This window comes from Halichoerus grypus, chromosome 4 (genome assembly GCF_964656455.1).
Source record: "Halichoerus grypus chromosome 4, mHalGry1.hap1.1, whole genome shotgun sequence".
NCBI classification, from domain to species: domain Eukaryota; kingdom Metazoa; phylum Chordata; class Mammalia; order Carnivora; family Phocidae; genus Halichoerus; species Halichoerus grypus.
The window spans coordinates 118,827,777-118,852,030 of NC_135715.1; the positions used below are offsets into that span (position 1 = coordinate 118,827,777).

At 35.6% G+C, this 24,254-nt stretch overlaps 1 protein-coding gene and 1 pseudogene across 2 annotated transcripts in view; one reads left to right on the plus strand and one right to left on the minus strand.

Moving 5' to 3' along the window:
• Positions 1-24,254, plus strand: part of GALNT13 (polypeptide N-acetylgalactosaminyltransferase 13) — a 543,861-nt gene that overhangs the window by 38,992 nt on the left and 480,615 nt on the right. For both annotated transcript variants that reach the window (XM_078070807.1, XM_078070808.1), the window contains exon 2: positions 5,868-5,938. The gene's annotated coding sequence lies outside the window, so the exon portion shown is untranslated. The remainder of the gene's footprint in view (positions 1-5,867; positions 5,939-24,254) is intronic.
• LOC118552279 (60 kDa heat shock protein, mitochondrial-like) lies at positions 20,301-22,210 on the minus strand (annotated as a pseudogene).

Here is a 24,254-nt window from a genome sequence, read left to right on the forward strand (position 1 = left end):
CTGGGATTGCTGCCTGGTTTATTCAGGGGAAACTGTAGTGATTCCTGCCTTCACCTGCACCACTTGTCATGTAATAATCAATCCTTTTGTATGTCCCCGTTACAGGACTGTAACACATGTTCATCTAGTTATTTTCTTTCCTTAGGTCCTATAAATTACTTGACTGTTGCTTTGTAAGAGAATAAGGAATTGTGTTAATTCCTCCAAAAATAAGCAATTATTTTACTAAAATTGTTCTGTTTCCATTATTTTCCATACTAACAGCTTTTTATTTCAAGTCAGATTTTTGGGTAACTTCTTTTGAAGACATCTTAAAAGGTAGTTCAACTCAACATGTATAATACCAAGAATGTATAGAAATCAATTCAAGACATGACAATAAATGATGAACTAGGGCCAAATCAAGTTTCAAACAGGCAACAAATACTATGTCGTGACCCCCACTGGCTGCAGTGATTGTAAAATATAACCTGATTGTGGGGTTCAAATATGAAAATTGTACATATCAGTACTAATAAAATATGTCAAATACTATTAATATAATTAAATTAGTATATTAATGAATATGTCATATTATTTAACTTGTTATTTAACATACTAATATAGTAAAATATCAAGTCTTGACAGCCTCATGCTCTTTGATTTAACAATTCCCCTTCTGGGTATTTTATCCTAAGGAAACAATCATGCTATGGCAGAAAATATATACAACAGGATACTGCAATGTTTTTATTTTTAATTTTTTTGGTAACAGATGCTTGATAACTTATGTATGAAAAAAACACAATATAAATAATGGCATGTATGGGGTATCAATGAGTGAAATGGTTTTGTATTGTAATGATAAAAAACATGGTATTGCTACAGAAAGAAATTCACAAGTAAAAAGATACTAATTATAAAATAGTTTATATGATATAATTCTTTAAAGAATAGACTGGAAATAAAGACAGAAAAGTTATACATGAAATATATTACTTGAGAAATTAAGGATGATTTTATTTTTGAATTTTTTCTAAATTCATAAAAAAGAACTTGGTAATTTTTTATTTAGCAAAACAACTATATAAGGAAAAACCATTTATACTGATAACCTTTAAAGACTATTTGATAATCTTCTTTTTCTTTATGTTTTTCCTTTTAATTGCTGATGTCTTTTTTTTGTGAATAAAATTTCATTATTTAACTGTACATTTGCTTTATATAATATTGTCTGTACTATTTATTTAAAAATCCAAAGCTAGATTCCACATTTATTTGCATTCGCCTATAATTTATGTATTTAATATGCATATGTAAATATATAAATTATAAACAATATTTTAATTTAAATACAGGCATATTTAATATATAAATTATATAGAGAGATAAAATATGTAAAATACAGGAGGATGTGTATAGAGAGATGGATAAATGGATTTTTGTTATTTTAGTTGTCCAAAATCACTGGACAAGATTATTTATTTTTTAACTTTTTAATTTTTTTCTTGATTTAAAAACATGTCATTGATTTATCTGTTTGACTATTTTTTTGTGATCCCAAAATATCTTAATAAATGTTAACCATTTATTTACTTCTACCTTTTTCGTCTAATTGTAAATATTTTTTAGAGATTTTATTTTATTTATTTGAGAGAGAGAGCAAGGAAAAGAGAGTGAGAGCTGGTGGGGAGGGGCAGAGGGGAGAAGCAGACTCCTGGCTGATCGGGGAGCCTGATGTGAGGCTTGATCCCAGGACACTGGGCACAGGGAGATGCTTAACCAACCAACTGAGCCACCCAGGTGCCCTCTAATTTTAAATTTTGATACAGTTTCAAACATATAAAAAGTTGCAATTATTGTACTTAAGAATCCTGAATACTCTCTGTCCAGATTCATTAGTTGTTTACATTTTGCCCCTTTATTATTTCTGCTTGCTCTCCATATATGTGTGTGTTTATATACATGTGTATAATTACATAATTATATAATCATGATTATATATATGTGCATATATATGTACATATATATGTAATTTTCCCTGAATCATTTGAGAATAAGTTGCAAGCATGTTTCTTTATTTGAAGTATTTTAGTCTATTTCCTAAGAATAAGGGCATTGTCCTATATAACCACAGAATTATGAAAATTAAGAAACGTATTATCAACAAAATACTGTTATGTAACAGTGCATCTAGGATCACATGTGCATTTGGTCATCACGCCCTGCTTTAATCTGGAACATTTTCTCAGTCCTTAAAGACTGAATTTGACCATATTTTCCAACTTTCCTCAATTTGGGTTTGCCTGATATTTCCAAATGATTGCTTCAGGTTATGCCTTTTGGGCAGATATGTGTACCACAGAAGTGATGTTGTGTCCTTCTCAAGTGCACCTGAGGCACTTTACGGAATGGAGGCACACCAACTGTATTTGCTCCATTATTGATCACATTGTCTTTGACCATTTAGATAAGGTGATCTCTTGCAAGTTTCAGCATTGAAAGTTTTTATTTTCCCCATTGTAATTAATAAGTGATTTGTGAGAAGATGCTTAAGACTATGGAAGTATCTTGCTCTTCATCCCACTTTCACCCATAAGTAAGTGTGGATCCACAGTGTTTTGTTGATTGAATCAGTTAACTATAATGTTTGCTTAATAGTGATTTCCTAACTCCATCAATACATCTACGTTTGTTAGGTGGCATTCCACAAAAAGGAAGAGGTTTTCCTTCTTCCTTATATACTTCATTTGTTTCTTTTATTTATATTTTCTGTAATGAATCTTAATTCTTTATGATAATTATTTATTTTGATTTTCCAGTTGACCTAGATATGACTGGTAAGAAATTCTTGAAGCTGAAGCCTATTACCTTTTGACATATCCCATCATTTTTAAATGCCTTACTCCCCCCGCCCCAAAATGTCATCACTTTGAATTTTATATACTTCCGTCGCCTCCCTGTGTACATGTTCTAAAACGCCTGGATAGTTTTTTCACATTTTCATTGTTTAAGTAACTTTCTGAAAGTGAGTATTGTTTTACTCTTAGGACCTTTGCTTTCCTCTTTTCCTCACAGTTTTTCTGGACTCCTTAGATCTCTGTAATAGATATGGTGGGAGCTTGTAAGATAGCTCTGTTAGAAATCAGTGTCTAATTTTCTGTTTACAGATAATTTGACATTTTTATTATTCTCCAACTTCCAGTTATACTGAAGACCTGGGATTTGTGTGTTTTTATGTTTTTGTTGGCTGTATATTTTTTGCAGCATGTGAGAAGAGTTTCAGATTTGGGTGACTGGTACTATCACAACTATCCAGATTTCCAGGTCTATGTATTTTAAGCATTATACAAAACATATTAACCTTTCAAATTATTTGCAATATGCCATGATGCAACCAGAATTTATGGGTTGCAGATCTTCACCTTCAGTGGTCTGTGTTCTCTTAATCTGGCTTAATTTAGTTAAATTGAAGGTTTCTTTCTCTATTTTTACAACTATCTTATCAAATAGTACATCTGTCAGTCTAGGAAGTATGTCTCTGGAAGATGTGTTCATGGTAAATGTAAAATCATTATTTTAGATCATTAAGTCCCTTGATTTGTACCAATCAATTGGGTTTGTAAATTTCTCCCTTAGCTTTAAAAATTATCAAAAATGGGGTTGCCTGGGTAGCTCAGTCGATTAAGTGTCTGTCTTCAGCTCAGGTCATGATCTCAGGGTCCTGGAATCAAACCCTGCATTGGGCTCTCTGCTCGGCAGGGGGTCTGCTTCTCCCTCAACCTCTGCCCCTCCCCCCACTCATGCTCTCTTTTGCTCTCTCTCAAATTAACAAAATCTTTTTAAAAATTATCAAATATGTATTTAAAAAATGGAAATTCAAGCATGGAATTTTAAAACTTGTATATACATTAAAACAAGATAACTAATCAATAATATCTAATTATAAGAATCCAGTGAAATGTAGTTATAAGCAATTGCTTTATCTAATGAAATAAGCTTTTTGACCATAATTAAGGAAAGTTCTTCCTCTCCAGTTTCACAGCAAAGAGGTCTGATTTTAGTTGGCACGTAGGGATCAGGAACAAAATGCTGTGGTGCCTGCAAATGGCAGAGTAGAAGGCAGCTTGCAGGAGTAGAGAACAGGTGAGTGTCCAAAGCCTGCCACATCCAGAAGGGGCAAGCGTTTCTCTGTTCTCTGGAGGCAGTGAGCCCAGCCTTACAAAATCTTTGCTCTTTCAAAGAAGGTAGAAATGAGATTCTTATGGGAAATCTTCTACTTTAAAAAAATTCTTAAATGGTTTTAAAACCATGGCATGGGATAAACAAAACATGTCAGTAAGCCAGATTTGGTTATTATATCCCAGTTTGCACCCTCCACTCAGGATGCATTTTAGGGATTAGCAGGTGCTGTAGTGAGAAGAATCTGTGTCAGAAAAAGTTCATTCGGAGCCTAGGATCACCTCTTATTAGCTGTGTCCAGTTGGGCAAATCATGTGATTAGTATTAACTTCAGTTCTCTTGCCTGTGAGGGTGAATATGCTAAAATATGAAGAAATATACAGGTTCGCTAATTGTTGTAACTTTATAATTCTTTTGAAATTATATGTGGACATGAATTGGTATCTTTTATTAAGCTCTAAGTTTTACACTTAGAAAAATGAAATTTATAAAAATATACAGTTTCTTAGAAATTTCTTAATTCACTTTTGAAATATAACTATAAATTGCTAACTCTGTCTAGTTTCATCTTCTTTGAGAGGCTCTGTGTTGAGGATTAGTAAAATCATTCATTCTTGTGCCAGGTAGAGGCCAGTGTCATCTTGTTGTCTTTCATACACTAGAGGAAGATAAATGAGACTTTCAGCTCAGAATACCTGATCTGCTTGTTGAACTTTTGATTTGATTACATTTGGTTTTGGAGAACACAGAAGTACACCTTCTGCCTTAGTAAGCTGATATTTCTGTTTAGCACTGTAAACCAAATCTTTCTGGGCAGAGATTCTGCTGAGAACTCATGTTCCAGTAAAGATGCTTGCTGCTTAAGAGGATTTTTATTTGTACTTCCCATAGTGTGTTTGATCTGTCTGAAATAACACATTGTACCGTAAAGGGTTACTTTGGTTTTCATTAGGTGTGTTTTGTTTTGTTTTCTTTTGAACAGCTCTTTTATGGCACACTGTACCCAGTAGAACAAAATCCATTTAAGTTGAAATATTTTGAGCTTTGAAATTAATGTGCTCTTCCCAACACCTCACCTCTAAAACAAAAATTAATTAATAAAATCTGATTAACTTTCTCCTTATAAGTGACTTTCTGACAAAAAAGAAATGGATGTTTGTGTATTTTTGAAGGTGTGCAAGTGGCGTGCCTGCATTTTTCTCAGTGCATGGTTTTCAATTAGAATTGAAATGCAATTACAAAGTGAATTGGTGCAATTCTCTGGATAAATCAAGCGAAATTCTCTTCTAACTCAGTGATCTTCATATATCAGACAAAAGTACATTTTAAAAGCTTAAAATATTTGGATAACCACCTCAAATCTCCAACCTAAATTTACTTATAAATATCTCATATTTTTGAATTGCTTTTATGTTGTTCTGCCATGTTCTGGGAAAACCGTTTCTTGCATATATTTCTGAAGCCAGTTTGCAGATTCTTACCTCTTAAGAGTATCCTCTTTGACTGATGTGTAGAATATTTGCATATAGTTGGAAATGTTTCTGTTCATCAGCCCATTATACTTTGCTAGGTGTATAATCTATATTTTGCAAAACCTTATTTCAGTATGTTAAAGTATGTATTGTCTAAGTGTGTGGTGGTCTGGAGTAGTTTGTCTGTGACCTTGGCAAATTGCTTACTCTTTTGGATTTTTTTTCTTTTCACAGATGCATTTTGTAGGAGTATTTTGAGGATGAATGTTTGCAAATCATTCTGAAATTGCCAAACGCCACATACAGTAAGTAATATGTATTTTTATTTTTCCACTCAATTGCAGTCATGCTGAATGAATTTGGCAGTCATAAAACAACACATTTCTATTTATGGTTCTTGATATTTGTGAATATTGAGGCAAAATGTATATAAAAGATAAAAATTTGATGAGCTATTTGCTAGTCTGAATTAAGTTGTATAAATTCAAGATTTCTAAGGACAGATTTTATTATTGTTCTACTTATATAACTTGCACATAATATTTCTCACTTATATTTGAGTGAGATTTTTTTCTCTGAATCATAAATGAGAAGAGTGCAGAGAACATTAGTGTTATTAGCCAGTGCTGATATGGAGATTTAAAAAAGAGTATTGAATTAAGAATTAAGATTTGCCGAGTATTGAGACTTTGAATCAGGCAGTTTATATGTGTTGCCTATAATTCTCCCCCACATATTTTAAGATCATTATTTTTATCCCCATTTTATAAATAAAAGAAACTGAGAGTCAAGAAGTTTTAACACCTTGTTCAATATCTATTCAAAGTGATGAATCTGGGCTTTGAACACAAGACTTTTCAGAAAATACTGCCCCTACCTATTCATGTAGACAAAGCTAAATAACTTCTCTAAAAGCCTGAATATTTAAAGAGTTTAAACATGTTCTGATCCTTTCTTTGTATTACTGTTTTGCTTAAGTATTATTCTAAAATATTGTATTTTTTTCTGTATTGTCTATAATGTGATCGATTTCATTTTAAATGGTGCTTTCCAGTTCCTCACTTGACTGCTTTGAACTAGGAAGGAAGAAATGAAAATATAGATTCTGAAAAAAAGAGTTTGTAAATCACCTAAGTATATATTTGATTAAAAGTGTTTAGAGTTAGAGTTCTGAATTTCTCCAAGAGTTTTCTTTCATTCATTAAAGAAAAAAACAAATAAAATTAAGTCATGTTATTGTTTTAGGAGTTTGGAGGGACCACAGAATCAGAGTCCTAGCTTCCACATGCTAAAATTCCTTATTTGGTGAAATGAGATAATCAGGAGGACAATTCTAAAGTAGAATTTCCAAAACATGTGGAAGCAGTAATGACAGCATTAATGTTTTTATGTTGTCTTCCAATATAACTTAAAAAAGGTGGCCTAGTACATGTTTAGAAATTCAGACTCTGGATTCAGACCACCTGCCTTTGAATACTGGATTTATCACTTATTAGCTGTGTGACTGAACAAATTACTGAATGTCTCTTTAAAATGGATGTAAGATTGGGAACTACTTCATTTGTAGTGAGTTAACACACGTAAAGTATAGCACAGTTCCAGGTACATAGTAAATTGGTATTTCAATTCAAATATGTTTGTTAGTAAGCATCATAACTTCATAATCATGTCACATAGAGTACACAGCAAAAGTACTCAGTGAATAATGTTGATTGACCTGTTCCAAAAGAAACTAAAGTTCAGCCTTCTTTATAAATGTAGACATCTTTACTTCTTTGAACTTTTAGTGAAGAAACAAACCATTTAGGTAATCGGCATGTATACATACACTATATAAAATATGCATACATATATATCCTATTGTATTGACTGCATATCTAGGCTGAAAGTGTGTTTGTGTGTTTTGTGGAGAAAAGAGGGGGCGTTGTGAAGTGCTTACAGAGTCTGAAATGCTTATTTTGAAAGAGACAGGACAAACTTATAGATATAAAATAAATAGTTGAAATGATGGTCAATTAACTTGAGGGAATAATCTCGTCCAATGCTTTATGAAACCATTCATGGAAATTGAAGCCATGTGGACAAAAAAAACAGTATTTATTAAGTATTTACTCTATCCCATGCATTTTACATTCAGTATCTCGGGTAATCTAAGCAATAAGATGATGAGGTAGGTGTGTTATTATCCCCATTTTTTTTTGTATGAGGAAAATGTACCATAGGAAGTTTAAATCTGTCCTTCATGGGACCAAAGCTTGAGACTGATCTAATTCTAAAGCCTTTTTTTCTTTATACTTAACCTGAGTGTTAAGGACTGAAATTCTGTGGTTGATCTAACTTTCTTTTATTTGCATGAAAACACTGCTCCCAAACCTCTGATTATACATATGAATTCTTTAGTAAGTAAGTAGTTGATTATTGAATTTCAACTAAAATCAATTGCCTTACATTTGTAACCCAGTGCAAGCTTATTCTGCTCCTACACAACAGGCCAGTAAGTCGAAAGGGAAGGTGTTGGGGCCAGGAAAGTGACTTTATTCAGAAAGCCAGCAAACTGAGGAGATGGCAGACTATTGTCCCAGAGAACCATCTTCCCTCAACATGGAATTTGAGCTGCTTTTATATTAGCAAAAGGGGGAAGTGGGATGGAGTTGTTGTCAGAAGTTGACTAATGTTTGTAGAAATCCAAGGAAGGTCATGTAACTTCTTTGTCCTTGGTCAGTTCATATAGGCATCTGGTCATACCATTCCTGTAAATCTTTTTATTTTTTTTTAAAGATTTTATTTATTTATTTATTTGACAGAGAGAGAGAGAGAGAGTGAGAGAGGGAACACAAGCAGGGGGAGTGGGAAAGGGAGAAGCAGGCTTCCCGCCGAGCAGGGAGCCCGATGCGGGGCTCGATCCCAGGACCCCGGGATCATGACCTGAGCCAAAGGCAGACGCTTAACGACTGAGCCACCCAGGCGCACCAAGATATGTTTGCTTATTTTAGAGAAAGAGTGTGAGCAGCAGGGGGTATGCATAAGGAGAGGGGGAGGGAGAGATTTTCAAGCAGACTGCCCACCGAGCATGGAGCCCTTCAACGGGCTCGATCCCATGACCCTGAAATCATGACCTGAGCCAAAATCAAGAGTTGGACTTAACCGACCGAGCTATCCAGGCGCCCCGCCATTCCTGTAAATCTTAATCATAGCATAATCATTTCTGTATTTCCTTATCTCCCGGGTGAAGTAGGGTTTGGGTGAAAAGTGGCTTTTGCAAATCATAGCTGTAGTATGTCTATGTAGCAGGGCTAAGCAGAAGTTTCTAAGCTATAGGTTATAGCAGCAAGGGAAAGAGAAGCAATATGAAGTCAGACAGGCTAAGTTTCTCCCTGTCACATATTAAGTGTTAATAGGGCCGCTCAGCAATCTGAAACAAATTGCCTTTAAAAACTATTGTTTGTGTCAAGAAAACTTAAAAAATAAAAAAGCTCCTTCCCAAGGGCAGAGACTATAGCTTATGCTTCTCTGAATTTGAGGTGACTGACCACACCGTTTTCTTGAAGTCCTCCCACCATTACATGCAGTGCAGAGTTCAGAATGAAGAGTTCAGCTTGACTTAATTAATTATTCTCCTCCCTATTTGTCATCTTCAGGTGTGTCATCATTGAGGGACATCCTTTACAACACTACACTGGTCACACTGATACTTCCCCTTTTTGTCTCTTTGGTGATCTTCATCTTTTTTCCATCTCAGTCATCCACTGATCCCAGTCCTTTTACATATCACTTCTTGAAACAAACTGTCGGCAACATTTTACCTGAGGGATATTTTCAAACTTCCTAGTATTTAAAATATTATTGCCCTTAAAGGGAGTGGGTCACACTGTGTTTTCACACTACTGTTGGTTTTGAGAGGGAAGGACTTACAGAATGCTTCTCCTTTCAATTTGCAAATTTGGTCTCTGAAATACACAGCTAATGATTACATTTAGTGATTCTCTTTTCACTTAATTCAATAAATATTTATTGCATGCTCCTATAATATGAGGAGCACCATGCTGGTTTAGTACTAGAGCAAGTGGGAGGGAAAGACAAAAATGACTCTCAAGAAAATTGCATGTTCAATTTAAGGAAATAAGATAGGCACAGGCATAAATAAAGGATAGATTATTAGGATATGGTATCATGAGAATAGCCTAAAGTAATCAAATCAATAAAGCTGTTGTAAATAATTTGAGAAATAATGAAACGATTGCATATATGTGAAAAAACAAAGCATTGGAAGAGATTTAAGAAAAATATAATTCTGGACTGCAGTGGCTCAAGATTTCATCATGGTGATTGCATTTGCACTAGGTCTTGGTGCAGGTGGAAAATGTTAACAGAGAAGTCAAGGAAATGGCATACCTGAGCTTAGAGTCACAGAGACATACTTCTCATTCAATGAATGGTGAATTAATTAGTTTGACAACAGAGTAAGTTTCTTGTGTTGGGCTAAAAACAGATAACACTGGAAAATTAAGGCTGGAGCTAGGTTGTAGGAAATACTGATAATCACAGTAAGGACTTTCAATTTAATTGGTAGACAGTTGAAAAAAAAACAAAGAGAATATTTTAGGAGGGCCAATTCTGTGAATAAAAAGTTTCCTCTTTAGTCTGGTGGTGTCTAAACAATGGATTCCAGTTGGAAGACATGTAGACAAGAGAACAATTTTTAGGAAAATGTAGAAGTATAAGAATAAGGCAGGAGGGTAAGACCTAGGGTAGTAGCGGTCGGAATGGAGAGACGGAATAGATGCAGGTAAGACTTTGAAAGAAATGGGGTCAGGGAGTAGTAATAATCATCATCACTTGTGTGACATTTACTAGGTACTGGACTCTGTTTTAAGTGATTTATATTATTTAATTTCACATCAGACAACTCTGAGAGGTAGACACTAAAACCATCTGCATTTCGCACAAGAGAAAACTGAGGGTGAGTTTAGCCAAGTAAATTGTCCCAGGTCAAATAGCTAGAAAATAGCAAAGGTGAGACTTGAGCCCATTCAGTCAATGCCCAGAGTCTTTGCAGTAACCACTGTACATCATTTCTGTAAAAAGTAACTGAGATTTCCAGATTGACTGAACTGGAAAATGACATTACCAATCATCAGGAAAACATATTTTTTTCAGAGTTTACCCCTTCAGTTAAGTCTTTGGGTAGGGAGGAAAATCTTTGGACTTTTAGGGAGAAATATCCCTTATGGTTCATGATGAATCTCTTGGATACATTCATTTCTATGCTGGGCAACAGGAACAGCATAATTTATGATATTGCTCAATGATAAATTAGAATAGTAAATATGTCATCTTAATATGATTTGTCTTCCTTCCTTAGCACAGCTTAAAATGAAACAAGGATAGAGTGCTAAATTAAAGATTAAGTATCTTGGGTGCATGAAAGACCAATATTTTAGAGTTAGTTTACCATCATACTAAACAATAATTTTGACAGGGGAAAAAAATCTAACACCTAATATAGAGAGTATCTCTCTTTTTCTATACTGGAGAAGTAGCCTGGGCTCTGGAACCATACTGTTGCATGGATTCAGATCCCAAAATGAGTCCTCTCTAGCTGTGTGACTTTTATAAAGTGTGATCTTAGATGTGTGACTTTTTGTGTGTCAATTATGCAAGGTCTGTGACCTCAGTCTCTTCACCTTTGAAATGTGACAGAAAAGTAGTGTGTTTTCTGAATATTGTGAAGGTTAAAGGAGATAAAGCACAGTGGTCCCTAACACACAGTAAATCCTCAATAGATATTAGTTATGTTCATTGAACTTTATCTCATCTATTAATTTTTAATTTATAAAATTTAATTGCATAATTATTACTATTTTAAACATGTTTATTGTGAATTTTTATGTGTTATGGTCACAACACAGTGAATTTTACAAGCAAAGACCCATGTAACTTCACAGATCAAGAAATAGAACATTTTCTGCATCTCAGAAACCCTGCTTTTTTTTTTTTTAACCTCCTAAACATTACTCCTTTCCACCAATTCCATATGGATAACTTTTTCATGACCTTTGTAATCACTTCCTTGCTTTTCATTATAGTTTTAACATTTAATCTTGTATCCTTAAATATGAAATGCTAGATTAGCTTAATTTCTTAATTTATATACATAATAGTCATGCATTCCTTTGTGTGTGGTTTCCTTTCCTAAACTTATATATCTAAGTTTCATTAATGTTTTTGTGTGGTTCGTTAATTTTCATTGCTGTGTAGTATTCCATTGCAGGAAAATGCTACAGAGTATTTATCTATGTGTTGTCAGTGGACATTTGGACTGTTTTTGAGTTTGGGCAATTATGAATTGTGCTGCTGTGAACATTCTTTGAAGTGTTTTTTGCTGCACATATACATGCATTTCTGTTAGTGATGAAATTGCTCAGTTATATTGTATACAAATTTTCAATTTTAGTGGATACTGCTAAACATTTTCCAAAGTAGTTATACTAATTATACTCTAGTCAGTAGTGTATGAGAGTTCCCATTGTTTCAGCTATATCCGTGCTTGGTGTAATCAGTCCTTTTAATTTTAGCCATTCTGATGAGAATAGAGTTTACATTTCCCTTTGAATGATGTGGTTCTGTTATGTGGTTTAATTGCCATATGGATATTATTGTCTGTAAATTGCCTGTTCAAGTGTCTTGCCTATTTTTCTATTGTGTTGATTTTTTTATTGTTAATATGCAGAAGTTAATTGTATTCAAATGAAGAGCCTCCTTTCAATTACATGTTGCAAATCCCTTTTTCCTCTCTGTGACTTGCTTTTTCAGTTTCCTAATGGAGTTTTTGATGAGGAAAAGTTTCTAATTTTAATTATAATCATATTTTTACCTCTTTACATTTAGATCATTCCTTTTAAATTTATTTTTGTGACTGGTTTGAGGTAGAAGTCAAGTCCTGTTTTCCTTCCAACTGGATATCCAGTTGTTACAGAATCTTACTGAAAATTCACCTCTTTGCCCACTGCTCTTCAATGCCATCTTTATCATAAATTAAATATCCATATATGTTTGCATTTTGGGGGCCAATTATTCTTTTTTTTAGGAGGGGTGGGCAGAGAGAGAATCTTGAGTAGGCTCTATGTCCAGTGTGGAGCCTGAAGCAGAACTCGATCTTACCACCCTGAGATAATGACCTGAGTGGAAATCCAGAGTCGGATGCTTAACCACCCAGGTGCCACCAACTGTCATTTTTAACTGGTCTGTTAATTTCTTCTTACTAATTATAACACTATTTTAACTATGGTCATTTTTAAATTATTCATGGTATCTATTAAATCAAGTTCTTCCACTATGTTTTTATTCAAGGAATCTTGACTTTGCCTTATTTCAAACAAATTTTACAATTAATCTGTCGAGTTTGACAAAAAAATAATTGTTGGGATTTTAGTTGGGATTGCATTCAGTCTGTTGTTAAGTGTATTTTTAAAGAGTTGGCATGCTTACAATATTGATTTTTTAAATCTATGAACATAGTATATGTACTTCACATATTTAGGTCTTTTTAATTTCTCCTAATCATATTTTATGGTTTTCTACATAGATGTTTTATACATTGTGGTTAATTTGTTCTAGATGTTTTATGCAGTTTAATATTATTATATATTATAAATTTGTAAAAACTTTATTTTCTTTTTGTTCCTTGAGTAAAGAAATATAGTTTTTTTATATATTGACCTTGCATACAGCAGATTGTAAACTCACTTATTAATTCTAATATTTTTTAATAGATTCTTTTGAATTTTTTCCATAAAGAATTATGTTTTCTATGATCAGAGATAATATTATTTAATACTTTTCAAGCTTTACACTTTTATTTCTTTTTTCTTTTTTTTTTTAAAAGATTTTATTTATTTATTTGACAGAGAGAGAGACAGCAAGAGAGGGAACACAAGCAGGGAGAGTGTGAGAGGGAGAAGCAAGCTTCCCACTGAGCAGGGAGCCCGATGCGGGGCTCAATCCCAGGACCCTGGGATCATGACCTGAGCCAAAGGCAGATGCTTAATGACTGAGCCACTCAGGCGCCCCTACACTTTTATTTCTTTTTCATATCTTATTGAACTGGCTAGAATGTCCAGAGCGATGCTGAATGAAAGAGGGAAGAGTGGAAATTCTGCTTTTATTCCCAGATCAAAGGGGAACACTGTCACCATGTTACTATTAAGAATGCTGTTTACTATAATGCTTTGATAAATATCATATATTAGATTGAGAAGTTTATTTTTTTCTGGTTTTACTGGAATTTTTCATTATAACTGGGTTTTGAATTTTATCAAATGCTTCCTTTGTATCTATTGAGATTGTCGAATGATTTTTCTTTTTTCTTTTGTTAATCTGGTGATTTATATTGATTGATTTTTTTTCCCCACAGACTTCACATTCCAGCAGCAGAGCTGCTGCTTTCTTGGGCTTACTGTGGGACCTAGAGTGCCAAAGGATTTTTTTTGTTCTCTACCCTCCCCTTTTGGGATGTCCCCCATGCTTGCATAGCAGAGTAAGGTTCTTCTTGTACCTTATACCTTCCTAGGTGGCAGAGTGGTATTGCTTGTTACTTGGGGCAGTGCTTCTGGTAGGGGTGGGAGGGTGCTGGGTTCCTTTGCTCCAGTCTCAACCTTAAACTTGTCCTGGGCGTCTGGACCTCGGGACAATGGCTCTTTCAGCATTGCTGTGCATTCCTCTCATGGTACCCAAACTCCTCCTTGACTCTGTGGGGTTCTTTTGGAAGAGGTTTACCTGTTCCTCTAAGAGGGCCAGATGAATTTTTCTTCTATCTCCTTCCCAGAAACTGTGGATCTTTTCCAGGGCACTGGAGATGTGAGAGTTTTCTATCCTAAAAGTCTAAATTTTGCTTTGCATTAGAGAAAGGTCTGGGGAATCAGAAAAGATAATTGTGTTTTTGTGACACCAAAGTGCTCTTTCTGGTCTCTTGCCCTGACCTCAGTCTTTCTGCTAAGCAACTGGTAGATGTCTGAAAAAAGAGCTTATGAATGAGTGCATATTCCTTTGTGTCTGGGTGATCCCAGGGTGTCTATATTGTTCTGGTGACCCATTCTGGCCTTCAAGTATTTGTTACAATTTTAGCTGTTTTCTTCTTACCTACTTTCATAATGAGCAACTATTCCTCTCATGTTCTGTCAAAGGTGAAAAAGCTTGTATGTCCTGTCTGTCCTCGGTGGCTCTTACCCTTTAAAATTTAGTTAATCTCTTTGTCTTGCAACTACAGGTCTCTGATAGGCTCAAGAAAAGTTATTATTTTGTAGATTATCTGGCCTTTTATTACTATTAGGATAAGAGCAATATTCTCTGGTGGCTTTTGACTTTCTAAGTAGAAGGAAAACCAAATATTTTCCACATATATTTTAACTCAGCCTTTCAAGTTTTCCAAAGCAAAATGCTTTTTTTCCCTTCACAATACCTGGTCTGCATATACCAGAGCCAGAAGTCCTAAATTAATGCTATCTTTAGCATTCCATACAAAAGTGAATTGTTGCTATCAGTTTTTGAGCAAGTGAAGCTCAATGGATTATGTGTAGCAAGATTCCATTGTTTTAAACAAGGTGGAGTTCAAGTTTTCTCCTGCAAAAGGAAGTCTGGCCATTGGCATTGTGGGGCTGGAACTGTGGTAACTTGCTCATTAGGGAATCTAGTCTCCTTTGATAGTTCTGTTCCACAATCTTGGCCATATGACTTCATCCCCAAGGGTTTTCCAGTGGCTTAAGATGACCACTGGGCAGCCATTTGTGTTCTATGCAGCAAGAATGAAAAAAAAAATGCAATGGCAAAAGGGCATACTACCAGCTGAGCCTTCTTCGAAGAGATTCCCTGGAAACTCCACCCAATATTTTCTACCTAACCATCATTACTGTTTGTTGCAAAAGAAGCTGTTACATATAGTATTTTTGCTCTACATACAATGGCTCTGAACATGTGCCTAGTAGGGAAGGGGAAGATAGGTACTGCGTGGGCTGTTAGAAATCTCAATTACAATTAGAGGATGGGGAATACATTTTGGTAATGTGATTTCTGAGCTACGATGGTGTGGGTTGAAATATACAGATTCTATCATTAAACAGAGCTGGCTGGGTTCTGATCTCAGCTCTGCAAATTACTAGTTACATGACCTTGAGCCAAGGTTCTTACCCTAACTTGTTTTACTTTCTCAGCTGTAAAAGGGGCATGATAATTACTATTTTGAAACATTTTGGTGGGGATTTAATATGATAATATATGAAAATGGTCTATCACATAGGAATGGATCAATAAATGGTATGTTTTATGTCACCACCATATAATAACTTATACTAGATTCAGTTATTTAAGGGAGGACAGAGTTTATCAAGGCTGATACTGATTAATAAGGTAGAAAGGCCATTTAATTTGTTTCTCTTGGGTAAAGCTTTATCTTTTAGATGGGATTGAGAGTCTCAATTTCTACCCTTTAAATATATCATTTTTATACTTTGAACTATAGTGAAATACTGCTCAAAATTTAGGTTTGTGATAGCAGCACTTTATGTAATACCAAGCCAAGAAACAGATGAGTTCCAGTTTGAATTCTACCATTAGAAGTTATGAAACTTGTGAAAGTCATTCTAACCCTCTGGACTTCAGTTTTGTCAGCAGACAAATCAATTAGGTAGACGAGCTGACCTCCACCACTATTTGACAGCTTTAAAGCACCATGATTCTATGCAGTTTTACTTGCCCCAGACATATTCTCTTGTCAAAAGAAACATCCTAAAACCAGCAAATAAAGTGATAAAGACTTAATTTATCAAACCAAAGTTGAATTTTTACAGGAACTGGTTTATTGTGAGGTTTTGCCAGTTCTGAAATGAAGTGATAGATATTAATTGAACAACACGGTGCTGTATTTAAAAACTGGCTTCAAATTCTGGTTGTGGTGATTGCTGGCCTAGACAAAGTGTGTCACTTAAACTCTCTGTGCCTTAGATTACTCATTTATAAAATGGACAATATATATAAAGGCCACGATGAGGACTAAATGAAATAACAATGTAAAAGTACTTATAAAAACGGCACAATTTTTCAAATGCTAAGGTCTTTAGAAAGTCCAATGGGTAAAAAATGGAAAATGCCCTCACTCTGTGGTGTGGAGATTGTGTAATAAAGTGTTATAAATAAAATACAGTAAAATAAAACCACTAAGGATCTCTGTTTGTGTTAGATTTTGCCAATCTATTTTTCCATCCAGAAAAACTTAGGCACTTCAGAAACCAGACCAGCAAGGCATGCCAGTGATTTTGTGCATGAAGTGTGTCCTTGAGATAAATTTCCAGATGTGATCTTTGTATCTGAGGCATTCTGCTTGTGATCCAGTGAGCTGAAACAAATAGCAAATCTTTTGCAGTGTGTGGCTATTAATGCTGTCTGCTCTCCTCAATTTACCCATGTGAATTGACAGTTAAAGCTCCTCTATAAATAGCAAGTTATTAGTTAAAGCATGGTTGCCATATGGCAAAATAGTCTCTCTTGTTAAACTGATTAAATACAACAGCAATGTCCAGTCTTTAAGAAGATACTGTGTTCTATGATAAAAGCCTAGAGATTATTTTTGTTCCCTAACATGTATCAAGCTTATATAGTCTCTGTTTCTATATGTGTGTGTGTATATTTATTCATCTTGTCACTACTTTTTGAAACTCTTGAAACATGCCATATGTATATTAAAGTGTGCAAAGTGCACTAATATTAAGTCTACAGATGATGGATTTTTACATAGCTATGTACTTGTGTTACTACTATGCAGAGCAAGATATGGAACATTTCCAATCTCCAAGATGTTCCCCTTATATCTCTTCCCTGTCAATAATCTTATGGTTTTCAATATTTAAAATATTTTGCCTTTATGGTAATGAGCTTCTAAAAAGGAATGAGGTATTTTTTTCATTTTTAAAATTATTTATTTATTTATTTTTAGGAAGGAAGTATTTTGAAGGGCAATTCCAATCTTTTAAAATTTCCTGGAAGTATTAATAATTATGACAAAAAAGAAAAACCTCTGTACAATACTGAATAATGCAATGAAGTATAATAATGATATTGTAAGTAATAAACTTCATTATATGATCACTGAAATGAAACAGAATTGCAATGTGGAAACCTCACGCAATTCTATCCAAATCTCCCACCTGCGAACCAAAACATGGAGCTGCCACACAGGCTGGTGAGTGGTCTGTTGGTCATGTTGCCAGGCAACCTCAGTCAGTATCAGAGACACCCAGCTGAGCAGCAGAGACTCGGACTAGAAGGTATCTTAGAAACAGAAAGGTCCAGCTGAAGGAGAGGGAGGGAGGGAGGAGAGAGAAAAATAAAGAGTGCCACTTGAACACTTATCCCTGTTAGTCATGACCACAAACAATTTTTTTTTTTGCCTAGCAACATGCAGCTAGCTTAGAGCAAAATTCTTTGGGTTTCTAGTCACTTCACTGTGTTTTCCTCCTTCATTGTGTCCACAGGCACGAGTGTGGAGGCTTGGTAAACTGCATCATCGTTAATTTTTAGGAGGGAAGGATGTTCTGCGAGTCATTTTCAGCACATTCAAACCATGTTAACTAAAAGTTCCTTGAGATTTTCATCATACAGTACTATATGTGATTCAGTCATGCTTAAAATAACCTGATTTTTACATTGATATACTTTCTTTAAAAAAAATGGAAAGTACAAGATAAAATACTCACCACCTGGAATCAGTCCTCTTCGTGGAAGGTAAAGCTAAAAAGGAAGGGAGAGGGAGGCAGGTGTAAGCCCCTCTGGGAGGGTATTAGAGGAGATGATGCACACCAAGCAAACAGGGAAAGAATCTGGGATGATGACCTGGGCTGCACCCTCCACTCTGAGATGCAACTTTTATGTATTTTCCTGGAAAGGTATTTTCCATTCTCCATGGTTTTCTATAAAACCTTTTCTACTGTACTGTGCTCTCACCCCACACTACTCTCCTTCCTTCCTGTTTAACTGATGGCATACAGAGAAAATAGCCCCTGTGAGATAGGAAGCTCCTGCTAATTTATCACTCTGCCCGACTTCTTTCATTCTTCCCTTCTGATGCTTCTTCTCTTTATAAGCCAATGCCTTCATGCATGCTCTGGATCTTACACCTGTATGTGGTCTAAAGCCCTGACTTGAGTATTTTCTTTCTCTTCTGTATTCTCAGCCTTCTCCCTCTCTCCTGATTTCTTCCCATTGACATTAGACATGTCAAAGGATCTTTCCCCTTAAAAACAAACATTGACCTGTGCACGAATCTTCCCTATAGTCCAAGTCCACTTTCAGCTGCACAGAAACTCTTGTCTCTGCTCACAACTAGATGTTTCCAAGAATATCTATATTCTCTGTCTCAAATCTGCGTCCTCCATTATTCACACCTCAACACACTGACTCACCTTTTCTGTTTGTCTGAAACTGTTCTTTCTAAAGTCACAAAAGTGAGTCCTGGAGCTATACATAGACTATATACCTTTGATCTCTTTGCATAACTTTGTACCCATCGAGCATGTCCTCTCTTTTACAATATTCTTTCTATTGGAATCTATAAAATTGCACTCCTATTTTTTCCTTCCCTTGATAGCCCTTGCCAATCTCATTGGTGGGCTTACCTTTCTTTAAATTGGTACTCTATAAGATTCTTTTTGGCACCCTCTTTTTTTTTCTCACACTCACACTCTCACTGAATAAATTTTACCAATTTCCATGACTTTAGTTAACACTGGTTTGCTGACCTCCTCGGCTTTACTGCTCCTGAAATTCAGTTCTATCTCGCCTGCTTTCTGGCAGCTCCACCTGTATGTCCCACAGGAGCCTCAGAATCATCAGAGTTGACCAGTAAATTTTTGAATACTCTGATTTTTTCTGTAATGAACTTAATTTTTAAAAATATATAAAAAATGATGAAATGCATAAAGAACAAGATAAAACAATAAAATCAATTCTCTTTTTTTTAACTTTAAACAAATTGTTATTACACACAGGTTGTCACATAATTGGATATTTCTCTACATTGTATGCAATTATTCTTACTCTCCACAGAAAGACTGCTTCTTAAATTTTCATCTGGTTATGGCAAGCACTAAAATCCCGATTTTTGACAGAATAATAGCTACAATGCCTCAGTGATTTAAGTTGAAAGCAGTACATCGGTACATGGCTCTTGTCCTCAGTAATCCGGAATGTACAAATGTCTTTTTATTCAAAAATACAAAGTAAATGATCTGTAGGTATGGGCAATGACAGCAGTAAAGCATTATATGTTGTCAAATCAGTAATGGATGCTTATAGTGATTTTCTTAAATATCAGCCTTTTTTTTTTTTTTTTTTAAAGATTTATTTATTCATCTTGGGAGGGGGCAGAGGGAGAGAGAGAATCCTCAAGCAGGCTCCCCGATGAGCATGGAGCCAATCGCGGGGCTTGATCTCATGACCCTGAGATCATGACCTGAGCCGCAATCCAGAGTTGGCCACTTAACCGACTAAGCCACCCAGGCGCCTGGCCAGCCTTTTCTTCAATCATTTTCTTCAGCTAACTTCTCTGGAGTTATTGTTGAGGAGCTCTGCCTTGATCTTCCTCTCACAGCTCATTAATAATGGTGAAGCACTATTCTAGAACTAGAATGTGCCACCTCCCATACCACCTCCTATTCTACCCATTGCGTCCGTTCCAAGGTCCTTTTTTTCTTTAGGAATTCCAGTGATTACAACTGTAATTAGCTGTAGTTAACAGAGCGGCCACTTCAGCTGCATTCAGTAAAGCAGTTCTTACAATCTTAGTTGGATCAGTGATTCATTTTTCCACCATATTCACAAAATCTCCAAGCATAGTGTCATAACCAACTAACTTTGCATAATTTTCTCAACTGTCAATGCTCTTTCAACACCGGAATTCTTAGCAATGGTTATTGAAGGAATTTTGAGTGTCCTCTTAACAATTTCTATAGCAAGTTTTTGATCTTCATTAGCTGGAGTTATTGAATCCAAGGCTGGAATGCGCCAAAGCAGGGTACAAGCCCCTCTCAGAACACTGAGGGCACCTGAAACTCTGTCTTTCTTTTCATTCATTTTATTGTCACTTGTCTCACCAACCTTCAGCACAGCTACTCCATCTCAGAGTTTGCCAGATGTTCATTCAGCCTTTCCTTTTCATATTCACTGGTTGAACTATCTAACTGCTCAGTGATTTCTTGAATACATTTTTCAGTTTGGGCTTTGTCATCTTTTCCTTTAAAAGCATGGCATCATTTTTGGTCACAGTGACCTCTCCAACTTTTCCTAAGTTGTGAGGCTGAACATCTTTAAGATTTAGAGTCAATCCTTCTTCTGCAAACATTGTACCATCAGTAGCAATAGCCACATCTTTAAGTTGGTTCTTTCTACTGTCACCAAAACCTGGAGCTTTGACTGCTACAACCTGAAAACCAACTTTCAGCCTATCTAAACCACTGTACTCAGAGCTTCTCCATCAGTATCTTCAGCAATTATGACCAAGGGTTTATGATGAGCATTGGAAGTTTCAAGAGCAGGTACAATGGACTGGACACTAGGAATTTTCTTTTCACTCGGTAGAACATAGGCATCTTGGAATTCACATTTCTGACCTCTTTTTTTTAAGTTTTATTTTAGAGAGAGAGCATGTGTGCACAAGCAGAGGGAGGGGCAGAGGGAGAGTGAGAGAGAGAGATGGAGAAAAACAGACTCCCCGCTGAGCGCAAAGCCCAACACGGGGCTCGATCCCACCACCCTGAGATCATGACCTGAGCCAAAATCAAGAGTCCAAAGCTTAACTGACTGAGCCACCCAGGCACCCGCACATTTCTGAGCTTTTGATGTATTAATAAGGTATGGAGAAATACAACCTCGATCAGACTTCATATCTTCAATAATTTCTAATTCATCATTTAGTGTTTTTCCATCCTTTACTGTGATGATATCCTTTCTCCCAAGCATTTTCATTGCATCAGAGATAATGTTGCAGATTTCTTTGTCTCCATTTGCAGAAATCATGGCAACCTGAGCAATGTCTTCAGGGGTTGTCACAGATTTAGACTGCTTCCTAAGTTCAGCAATTACAGCATCAACAGCTAGCATTACACCTCTCCCAATTGCCACAGGATTAGCCCCTTTGCTAATCTTCTCAAAGCCTTCCTTGGCAACAGAGTGTGCCAGGGCAGTAGCAGTCATGGTGCCATCCCCAGCCTCTTCATTTGTGTTATTGGCAACATCTTGAACAAGTTTAGCACCAGTATTTTTATATTTATCTTGTAAGTCAATGGACTTTGCAATGATCACACCATCTTTTGTTACTCTGGAATTTCCCCAACTCTGTTAAGTAATCACTGTTCTTCCCTTTGGCCCCATAGTAATGGCTACAGCATTGGCTAAATGGTCTACGCCTTGAAGCATTAAGGCTTGGGCATCTATACCAAATTTTACATCTTTGTCATAGGCCCAAGTGAGATGAGGAGCCAGTGCCCTGGACACTGGCCTAATTTGGCAAAGGACTGCTGGTAATTGAAGCATTTCTGTGGAATGATGGCAGAGTGTGCGGGCAGTGAGGTAGGCCATCAGAAGCAACTGAAGGCATAAAATCAGTACTCTTAACGGTGATGTTGGCCCCAGAAATCTTAATCTTCAACAGGTCTTTGATTTTATCTGGGATTGCTGTATTATAAGCTCAGTGAAGTAAGTTGTCCCAACCATCTAGCACAGGGCTAAGAGCATTTAGGCACTTCAATTTGCCAAATGAGTGAAATAAATAGCTTATATATGAATGACTCTTAAACGCTTTTCTCTTTTCAAGTTGTATTAAATTATTTTGCTCATCATACTATTGATCACAGTGATAGCAATGGCTAATATGTATTGGTTAGTTACTATGTGCCAGTTCTTATGATTCTCATTTTATATATATAATCTTTACCATGACCTTACAAGTAGGTATTGCTCTCATTGCCACTTTGTAAACATGAGAACAACTGAGTTTAGCAGGGAAACTAATCTCTCCAATATCTCCAAATGAAAGGGTGGTAGAGGTGGGACTTGAATCAAAGTCTGTGTAATACCCCTAACTGTACTATATAGTGGTGGGTTTTTAGAAAAACAACAACAACAACAACAACAACAATGCAACACTTTTTATATTTCTGGCTCTTTGATACAAACATTTATTGTTGTGATACCTTTGCTATTATTTATTCCCTTCAATATCTCAGAACTGGCATATGACTATAAGCACAGTCTTTCTTAGGTGTCAACAATTATCATTTTGGTTTGGCATGAAGAGAGAACTTAGAATATGCATTCAGGGAGCATCTGGTTGGCTCAGTTGATTAGATGTCCGATTCTTGATTTCGGCTCAGGTGATGGGATCAGGGATCCTGGGATTAATCCCTGTGGCAGGTTCTGTGCTCAGTGGGGAGTCTGTTTGAGGATTTTCTCTCTCCCTCTATCTGTCCCTCCCCCTGTTCGCATTCGCATGTTCTCTCTCTCAAAAAAAAAAAAAAAAAAAGAAAAGAAAAGAAAAAAAGAATGTGCATTCAGGTTTGGGCTAAGAGAAAAGGAGCTTCTGTAAAATGGTAGGTGGAGATAATGGAGGAATATTGGGATGGCCAGGAGATATGGTGTTGTCTCCAAAGAAGAGAAAGAAAATACAGGGAAGTTGGGGAAAGAATGGGAGAGACAACTGACAAATATATCCTACAGAGCCAATTGCAAATTGAAAAGAAAAATCCTGGCTAGTGACTTTTATAAGTGAAAAAAGGGAGAATATAGAGAGGAAATGAGATGAATGAAGAAGGAATATAAAAATGTGATGAAGAGAAACATGACTTAAGTATGACCAAAGAGAAATATAATTTCATAAAATGAGAAGACAGAGAATAACCAGGAATTAAAAATGGCATAAAGAAAAATATCCAATGCATCACTATAGGTTTCATTGACTCAGATTGCTGCCTTTGTAGGTATCTGCCAGAAATGTGAAGCAAAAAGAAAAATAAAATGTTGATTGCTGTTCTGCTGGGGTGGAGCTGAATGGATGTGGGAAATCTGAGAATTTTTATACTGATCATGGTTTTTTGCAGGAGAGGAATCATACCAGCATTTTCTTTCTCAGTTTGCACACTGTTTTATTCCACTGAAATTAATAGATAAGAGATTTTGGAATGGAGTGTACTTACTGATTTGTTTGGATATCAGTCAGTGGTTAGAATGTATTTAACTATGCTTATCAAAATCAAAAGAAAACATTATAACAATTTAGCCACATATAGTGGAGCCTTTCCTTGGACAAATCAGATGTTATTGATCTTGAAGCTTTATACTTTTGCTATTTGACGTATAAAACTATAAAAGCTTTGCAGAAAATTTATGAGTTTTTGCTTTCGGAATTTGAACCTTGACTCAAAAATAAACTGTAATAAGAAAAACTGTCTATTAATAACTTGTTTCTCACTGCTCTAATGTAAACTATAAAGATCTCACTTCTAGAAAAGAAATCTAACAGTTGAGGTAAAATTGAGTACGGTGATAATCATTTCTGTCCTGCCCCACTCTGTTCCCCAGCCT